Genomic DNA, 8,875 nt, shown 5'->3' with positions numbered 1-8,875 from the left:
TTACTTGCGTCCCAGATTACTCTTTTCTCCACGTTGGAACTGAGATTTATCTCGAAGTAATCTCTTAGAGTTTTTTGGGCCTTCTTAAGAAATTCTTCATCTCTAAATAAGGTGTCATTCATTTTCCATCTGAAGGAGCCAGTTGGTGTTAGTCTCATTTCCATCTTAACAGCATTATGGTCGGAGCAAATTTTCGGGCAGATTTCCACCTTTCTTGTCTTTGGTGCCATTCCTCTAGTTATCCAAATTTGGTCAATTCTTGTCCAAGTCATTTTGGCTTCAGAAAAGAAAGTTCCCTCTTTTGCCAAGGGGTTTCTAATTCTCCAAATATCCACTAAGTCCAAGTTGTCTGTCATGTCAAAAAAGGTTTTCGGTAGTCTACCATCTTTGGTGACTACCTGTTTTTGTGCCTTGTCCATATAAGTAGATACCACTCCATTCATATCTCCCATCAAGATCATGTTGTAATCCATATGGTCCATCAAGGTCTCATGCAACTTCTTAAAAAAATCAGATTTCCCATCATTTGGTGCGTAAACTCCTACAATCAAAAATTTTTCTCCTTGTGTTTGAATTTCAATTGCCACAAATCTTCCTTGGTCATCCTTAAAAACAAATTTTGGTGATAAATTGTCTTTTGCGTAAATCACAACCCCTCTCTTTTTAACTTTATCTGACGAAATAAATTCCTGACCAAGTCTTTTATTTATCAACAATTTCCTGTGTAATCTTGTTATGTGTGTTTCTTGTAAACAAATTAGGTCCATTTGTTCCTTTTTTAATATATGAAATACTGACTTCCTCTTCTGAGGGGAATTCAGACCCCGACAGTTCCATGTTAGAAGTTGCAGGGCCATGATGTTATTGTTTTAGTTCTCCTCCTACTGCACCTAGTGCCTGTTCCTCATCCGTCGGTGGTATCCCTTCTTTCGAAAGGTCTTTTGGTTCCGGAGATAGTTCTTTTTGTAGGTCTTCTCCGTGGTCTCTACAAAATTTGTCTTTGTCGTCTTCTGATCTTATTTTCCTCTTCTTTCCTTTGTAGCTAAAAGACAGGCCTTGAGGAAGTTCCCACCTGAAATTGATATTGTTCCTTCTCAGCAGGATAACCAAGTCTTTATATTTTGATCTGAGATCCAGAAGATATTTCGGAATATCTTTGAATATTTCCACCCTTGTCCGATGGATTTCCAGTGCCTTCTTAAAATGTAGGCCCAAAATCTTATCTCTCTCTTCTTTTGTTCGAAAAGTAATCAGACAGTCTCTCACCTTCTTCTCTCCTCTTCTCCCGAGTCTAAAGGCATTTACTATTGTGAAACTGTCTTTTACCAATTCTGGATCCCAAAAGTCCAAAAATTCCTGCGTGAGAAATTCAGCTAGGTTGTCCTTTTCCACCTCCGGTACCGATCTGACCCGAAGGTTCACTTGCTTCTCCTTCAAATCTATCATAGACAGAGTTAGTTTGTGGTCTTCCAATTGTTTATGCAGTGTTGGTAATTCCTCTTGAACCTCTTTAACTTCCGTAGCAGAAGTTGTAGCAATTTCTTTAGCCTCTTCAGCAATCTGGCGAATTGAGGCCGATTCCTCTAATAATTTCTGGATAGTCTCTGTGTTAGTATTTACTTTTTGGCCCAAATTATTTATACTTACTGTATTCTGGTTAGTACTTGCTGTATTCTGGTTAATACTTGCTGTATTCTGATTAATACTTAATGTATTTTAGTCAATCTTCTCAGAAGCCTCTGCTACTTGTTGACTTATTTTATTCAAAGATTCATTAACTTTAGCCAAAACATGAGCAAAGGCTTCTTCACTTGTCGTACTTTTTACCTTTGATTGTGCCGATGAGGTTGTTGATGAGGTTCCAGAGGGGCCTGAGGCCGAAGCTCTCCTTTGTAATCCTTCTTCTGTGCGAAGAATCTTCCCAGATCTTGTGGTCAAGCTTCCGGGACGCCGCGGCCACGGGAAGGAGCGCGAGGCAACTCGTCTGAGGAGCCTCGAACAGCGTGGGGGTCTTAGAGGGGTCACGAAGGCTCCGTGAACCCCTAAACCACAGGTGGAATATCCTGTTGGCCAAAACACCCAGCAAGGCTGCGTGTGCTCGCCTGTGTTGCCGGCGTTTAACAAGGCTGGAGCCGCAGCGAGAAGGGGAAACATCAGACTCCATGCTGTGAAGCCTCAGGCTCCGAGTGAAAGCGGCGGACCTCCGACAACAGAGGAAAAGCTGGGAAATAGTTCTAAAGCTTTGATGAAAGCAGAGGAGGGAGAACACTGGAAAACAATCAAAGTAAAAGCAAAAGGAATGTTGAATGAAGTACCCAGCGGAGAAGTAATTAAAGACAAAAGAAGGAGGAATTCACTACTGGCGGTAAGAATGATAAAGGAGTAAAGCGAAAAGCTGGCAGACGTGAATGAAAGAGCAAGAAAGTAACCGCTAGCGAGGGGAAGGAATATCCTCGGTAATAAAGTACATTTTACAAAGTACAAAGTACAAAGAGTTGGAAGCAAGGTAATACTGAGTTTTCTTCTTTTTGATAGAGAGACTCTTTACCGGGTTTGAGAGGAGGAAAGGAGGTTTCTGGGGCATTTGGTTGATGCTTTAACTGACAGGTTTTTTGAGGACGTTATTGTTAACATCAACTTTTTTGTTTGAAGTGGGTGGAAGAAAGCCTGGGTCTTCCCCAGACCTTAATGCTGGTTTTATGTTAGTGACTTCCCTATGGGTATAAAAAAGGGAGGAGGAAGCCATTTCGAGACTTAACTTGGCTTTGCTATCCGCCATTTCATCTTGTCCTTGATCTACTACGCCTCTGCATGTATTTGAGATTTAAAGGGACATGCGCCAAAAGCCAAATAGGAGAATTTAAACCAGCATAAAGAACACTTCCTGAAGAACCTCCAAGTCTCCAGTAAAGAAAAATTTTTGGTGACGCCAGACCTCTATAATACCACCCTCTAAGAGGACAAAGACTGTAAAAGGTAAAGATTGTAAAACTTTGTGTATAGCCTGATGTGTGATGCCTAATATCTGCTATTATACCCCAACGCCAGACCCGGTAACTTATTAACCCATCAGAGATTATCGGTGATCCTGTGCCTCATCCCTTTTTGAATAACATTAGTGTGGTGGACCCCAAGACCTTTCAAGCCTACAAAATGACAAACGGTGCAAAAAAAGGCGTGGCAACACCAGCGGAAAGTAGGTCGTCGAGGCAAGAGGATGCTAAGGAAAGTAAAGAAATTAAAGACTATAGCAGTCTGATGGCCGAAATAAGGAAAGAATTCAAAAATAATGAACAATATATTGAGAGAAAATTACTTGAGGTACAGGACACTTTGGATAAGAAATTGGAGGGAGTGGTGGGGGAATTGACAGGAAAGGTTAAAGATTTATCAGTAAGAACTAAGGTTTTGGAAGAATCAATGAAAAAGGTGCAAAAAGATACGAAAATTAGTAAGAAGGAGGTGGATAGAATTAGAGTAGAAGTTAAAGAGATAGAAAGAGTGCAGGAAGAGTTGTTGGACAATATGGCTATGACGCAAATGAGGCAAAATCAAACCAACCTAAAACTGAGGGGTGTACCAGAGACCCCAAATGAGAATATTAGATCTAAAATGATAAAAGAGCTGGCAACTTGGTTAAATAAGAGCGAGGAGGAGGTAAACTGTCATTTAGTAAATATTTTTCGAATAAGACCAAAATCAGACAGAGCCAGAAAGAAAAAGCTGCCAGGTGATGTAATTGTCATGTTCAACACTTTGGAAATAAGAAATGAAATACTGCAACAGAACCACATAAAAAGGTTATATATTGGAGGAAGCCCAATTATTATCTTTAGAGAAATTCCTTCGAGATTTCTTCGAAGGAGAGAGCCATACAAAAAATTAACAAACCAATTGAAGAAGAATGGGATATTGTATAGATGGGAGTTTCCCGAAGGCATTTCATTCTACTTTAAGGAAAAAAGGTTTAAATTAAGCACCAGTATTGAACTCCAAAAATTTGCGAGGAGATACGAGAAGGACCTGGGAAAAGTTGAAGGGGAGGTGGAAAGGGAGGAACGACAGAGAGACGAGGAGGGTGAAGGGAGTGAAGAAGAAGAAAAAGAGGAGAGCTTAACAGGAGAAGGAGAAGAACAAGAGGAGGAAAGCAAGGAACAGTAGTCTCTATTTAATCTAGTTAAATTAGCTAGAATAGTTTAATAGATGGCTTTAAAAACAATAAGCTGGAATGTGAATGGTTTGAACAATAAAAATAAGAGGAATCAGATTGCACATGTATTGTTGAAAAAGAATTGGGATTTAATTTGTCTTCAAGAAACGCATGTTATAGGAAAACACAAGAGAGTATTAAGTAATAAGAGATTGGGATTGGACTTTGTGACCTCCGACAAGGTTAAGAAAAGAGGGGTAGTAATTTATATAAAGGAAAAATATGACCCGCAATTACTGTATAAAGATGAACATGGGAGAGTAGTGGTGGTACAGATGGTGTTTCATGGAGAAAAAATAGTTGTGGTTGGAATATACGCCCCGAATGAGAAAAAATCAGCTTTCTTTTTGGAATTAGATAATATACTAATGGAATGGATGGACCAGAAAATGATATTGATGGGAGATTTTAATGGGGTGGTGACGCCGAATATGGATAGATTAACAAAAAGACAAGATGGGAAAGAAGGTAAACTACCACGATCTTTCTTCGACATGGTAAATAATTTGGGATTGACGGATGTTTGGAGGTTTAAAAACCCTACTGCAAAACAATTTACTTTTTTTTCAAATCCGAATCAGAGCTGGGGGAGGATAGACAGTATTTGGGTCTCGAGGGAATTGGTACAGAATTTAATTAAGTCTGAAATTTGGCCTCGAACTTTATCTGATCATAGTGCGGTTTCCATGGAGTTAAAAGGTAGAGAGGTTAAAACAGCCAGATGGAGAATGAATGAATATTTATTCAATGATCAAAGGATAGTAAATAAGGCTATAGAAACAATTGAAGAATACTTTAGGTGGAATTTAAATGGAGAAACTTCCATAGAGATGGTGTGGGACGCAGGAAAAGCGGTCATGAGGGGTTTTTTGATTCAGAAAAATACCCAATTAAGAAAAGAAAAAGAAAAAAAGAAAGAGCAGATTCTAACACAGATTATGGAAAATGAAAGAAAATTAACTGTTAACCCTAGTGAAGAGAGTTTAAAACAGAACTTAAAAATACTACAAGCTAAATTTGCTACAATAATTAACCAAGAGATAGAGTGGAAAATTAAGAGGATGAATCAAAAGAACTTTGAGTCCGCAAATAAGATAGGGAAATATCTAGCGTGGCAGTTGAGAGAAAGGAAGAAGTTGAGTACGATCAGTAAAATAAAAGAAGGAGATATGATTATGGAAGAACCAAAAGAAATAAAAAGAATATTCCAAAGATATTATAAGGATTTGTACAAAAAAGGAGAGGAAACAGAACAAGAAATAGATCAATTTCTGCAAAAACACCATCTGGAACAAATTGTAGAAGATGAAACAGCAGCACTAGATGAGATAATAACACAGGAAGAGATAAAAAAGGCTATTAAAAAGATGAAAGCTGAGAAGGCGCCGGGACCGGACGGCCTTCCGGCCAAATATTATAAAATATTAATTAACCAAATATCACCAGTGCTGGGAGAGGTTATGAACAATATATTGAGAGAAGGAAAGATACCTAATACCTGGAAGGAAGCCTATGTTACATTGATCCCTAAAAAAGAGGTGGACACTATGGAAGTAAAGAACTATAGGCCAATCTCATTATTAAATAATGATTATAAGCTATTTGCAGACATAATGGCGGAAAGATTAAAGAAGGTCTTGATTAATAAAATTCATGGTGATCAAACAGGATTTCTCCCAGGGAGACAATTACGGGATAATGTAAGGAATTTGATTGACATTATTGAATACCTGGACATGAAAATAGACAGAAAAGCCGCACTGGTTTTCATAGACGCCGAAAAGGCATTTGACAATGTTTCCTGGAACTTCCTAAAGAAGGTTTTGGAAAGGATGGGAATTGGCGAAAAATTTAGAAGAGGCATAGAAGCAATATACAAAGAACAGAAAGCAAAGCTGGTGATAAATAATAATACAACAGAATATTTTAACATTTATAAAGGGACCAGACAAGGTTGCCCCCTGTCCCCCTTATTATTTATTGTAATTTTGGAAGTACTTAATAAGAGACTGAGGGAGGCAACAGAAGTGAAAGGAATTAGAGTAGGAAAGAAGGAATTCAAAATTAAAGCCTTTGCCGACGATATTGTTCTGACTTTGGAAGATCCACAAGATAGTGTAAAAGAAGCATTACAAAAAATTGAGGAATTTGGAGAGGTGGCAGGTTTTAAGGTAAACAAGAATAAAACTAAAATGCTGGTTAAAAATCTAACTAAGGAAGAAACGAAAGATCTAGAACAAAAAGTGGAAATCATGGTGGTGAAAAAAGTGAAATATTTGGGAGTGTGGATCACGGCAAAAAACATAAACCTATATAAAGATAATTATGAAGTTACATGGAAAAAAATAAAGAAAGATCTGGAAATATGGGGGAGGATGAAATTTTCCTTTTTAGGGAAGATAGCAGTGGTTAAAATGAATGTTTTGCCGAGGATGTTGTTTTTATTTCAAACTCTTCCAGTTATTAAAGGTTTAAAACAATGTAAAGAATGGCAGAGAACCCTGATGAAATTCATCTGGCAGGGGAAAAGACCAAGGATTAAAATGAAAATACTAACTGATAAAAAGGAAAGAGGAGGTTTTGCTCTCCCAGATTTGAGCCTATATTATGAAGCAGCGTGCCTACTTTGGCTAAAAGATTGGATAAAATTGGAGAACAGAGACCTACTGGATTTAGAAGGTTTCAATAATCGGTATGGGTGGCACGCATATCTCTGGTACGAGAAGGTGAAAGTCCACAGGGCTTTCTTAAACCATATTTTCAGGGGACCAATATATCAGGTCTGGGAAAGAAATAAGAACCTTCTCGAAAGAAAAACACCATGGTGGATTTCACCAGTAGAGGTCTTAACAATAAAAAAAACCAACATGGAAGGGAAGACAGCCACCTACGAAGATTTGGTAAGAAAATCAGAACAAGGGCTTAAACTTAAACCGTATGAGGAAATAAAGGATCAATTCACCGGTTGGCTACAATATCATCAGGTGAATGATATGTTAAAACAAGATAAAAGAAAAATGGGCTTTGAGGACAAGAAATCAAAATTCAATATAGAAATAATAGAAGGCAAAAACAAAACATTGTCTAAATTATATGACATATTACTGGAATGGCATACAAAAGACGAGGAAGTCAAAGAGGCAATGATTAAATGGGCAATTGACTTCGGTTATAACATCGAGTTTGAAAAGTGGTTGAAATTGTGGAATAGAGACATTAAATTTACGGCCTGTACGAGTTTGAGAGAAAATGTTTGGAAAATGCTCTATAGATGGTATCTTACGCCGGCAAAATTGGCTAAAATCTATAGATCAGAAAATAAGACATGCTGGAAATGTGGTGAAGTGGAGGGAGACCTCTACCATATGTGGTGGCAATGCAACAAGGTGAAGGTTTTTTGGGAAGCAATTTATAATGAACTTAAAAAAGTTTTTAAATATACTTTTCCCAAGAGACCTGAGGCCTTTTTGCTGGGAATAATGGGTAAGGAAATAAAAAATGAAGATAAAAAAATATTTCTCTATGCCCCCACAGCCGCAAGAATTATGCTGGCACAAAACTGGAAAATAGAAACTATTCCTAACATAAGTGACTGGCAGGTCAAAATGATCAACTATGCCGAGCTAGATAGATTAACAGGCAGAATACGAGACCAAGACGACCAGAAATTTCAAAAAAATTGGAGTAAATTTTGGAAATATATTGGAACGGATATATAGGAGGAACTGGCGGTATTAGAAAAACTTTATCAGCTAATAACTATAAACTTTAATAAACTAATTATGCAACCCGGGATTTATTTGATACTTACCAAAAGGGTGAAGGGAAGTCAAAGGCTAAGGAGAGCCTAACGGTTATATTATTATTTTTTGTATGATTGTATGCTTTTTTTTTGTATAGTATGAAAATAGGATGAATAATTTATGTTAAAATGTTTATTTTTGTATTTGTTAGTTCTTTTTTCTTTTTTTTTGTACAAATTCTGAATAAAAATTTACTTGCAGATCTTGTGGTCAAAGCATCCACTTTCTCTTTCCCCTCTGCCATTCCTTAGATAACGTCAAGGTCAGTCACGTATTTGAAGTTAAACAGTGGAAATTTCCTAGCCAAGCAGTGTGAGAACTCCTCAAGTCTGCTACAGTTTCAATTGTAACAAATTGTAACAGTTCCAAGTTCCACTAGGGGGACACTGTAACAGTCATAAAAGTTCTTGGATACTTTAATTCCTTTTTTTTCCCCAGCCCCCCTAGTTTATTCAAGACGAAAACAGTCTATTCAGAATTTTTAACTTAAGACCAGGAGATATATATTCACATAAATTGTCCAAGCTTTTATTTCTTGTGCTGGACTAGCTGTCAAAATATATTGCAAGACAGTACCTCTCTTTCTTTCCTGAGATCTGGAGATCCTTTCCCAGGGAGTTGAGTGGTGGTTCAATCCCTTCTTTTCCACCCTTTATGAAGAAATCACATCCACAATTCTCCCCCTTTTCCCTCAATTTAAAAAGGGAAAAGTCCAGGTTGGATGATTGGATTAAAGTCCGCTGAAACGTACTTTCCAATTGCTTCCGCTTTCAAGTTCAATGCTTTATTTTATCTACAAATAAAGAGGCTGACTTCCTTTTTAAGCCTCTTTCCGTTTTCGGCCAGATTCCAGTTTTATACA

At 37.6% G+C, this 8,875-nt stretch overlaps 1 long non-coding RNA gene across 1 annotated transcript; it reads left to right on the top strand.

The window, feature by feature from the left end:
* Positions 1-1,944: 1,944 nt before the first annotated feature.
* LOC308467698 lies at positions 1,945-4,266 on the top strand. Its single transcript, XR_013981253.1, has 2 exons — positions 1,945-2,506; positions 3,049-4,266. It is a non-coding gene; the product is annotated as an uncharacterized lncRNA (long non-coding RNA).
* Positions 4,267-8,875: the final 4,609 nt, after the last annotated feature.

The sequence above is a fragment of the Podarcis pityusensis genome (assembly GCF_964106645.2).
Source record: "Podarcis pityusensis genome assembly, chromosome: W".
NCBI lineage: Eukaryota > Metazoa > Chordata > Lepidosauria > Squamata > Lacertidae > Podarcis > Podarcis pityusensis.
The sequence above is the reverse complement of the archived record's forward strand: the minus strand, read 5'-3'. Positions and strand labels throughout refer to the sequence as shown.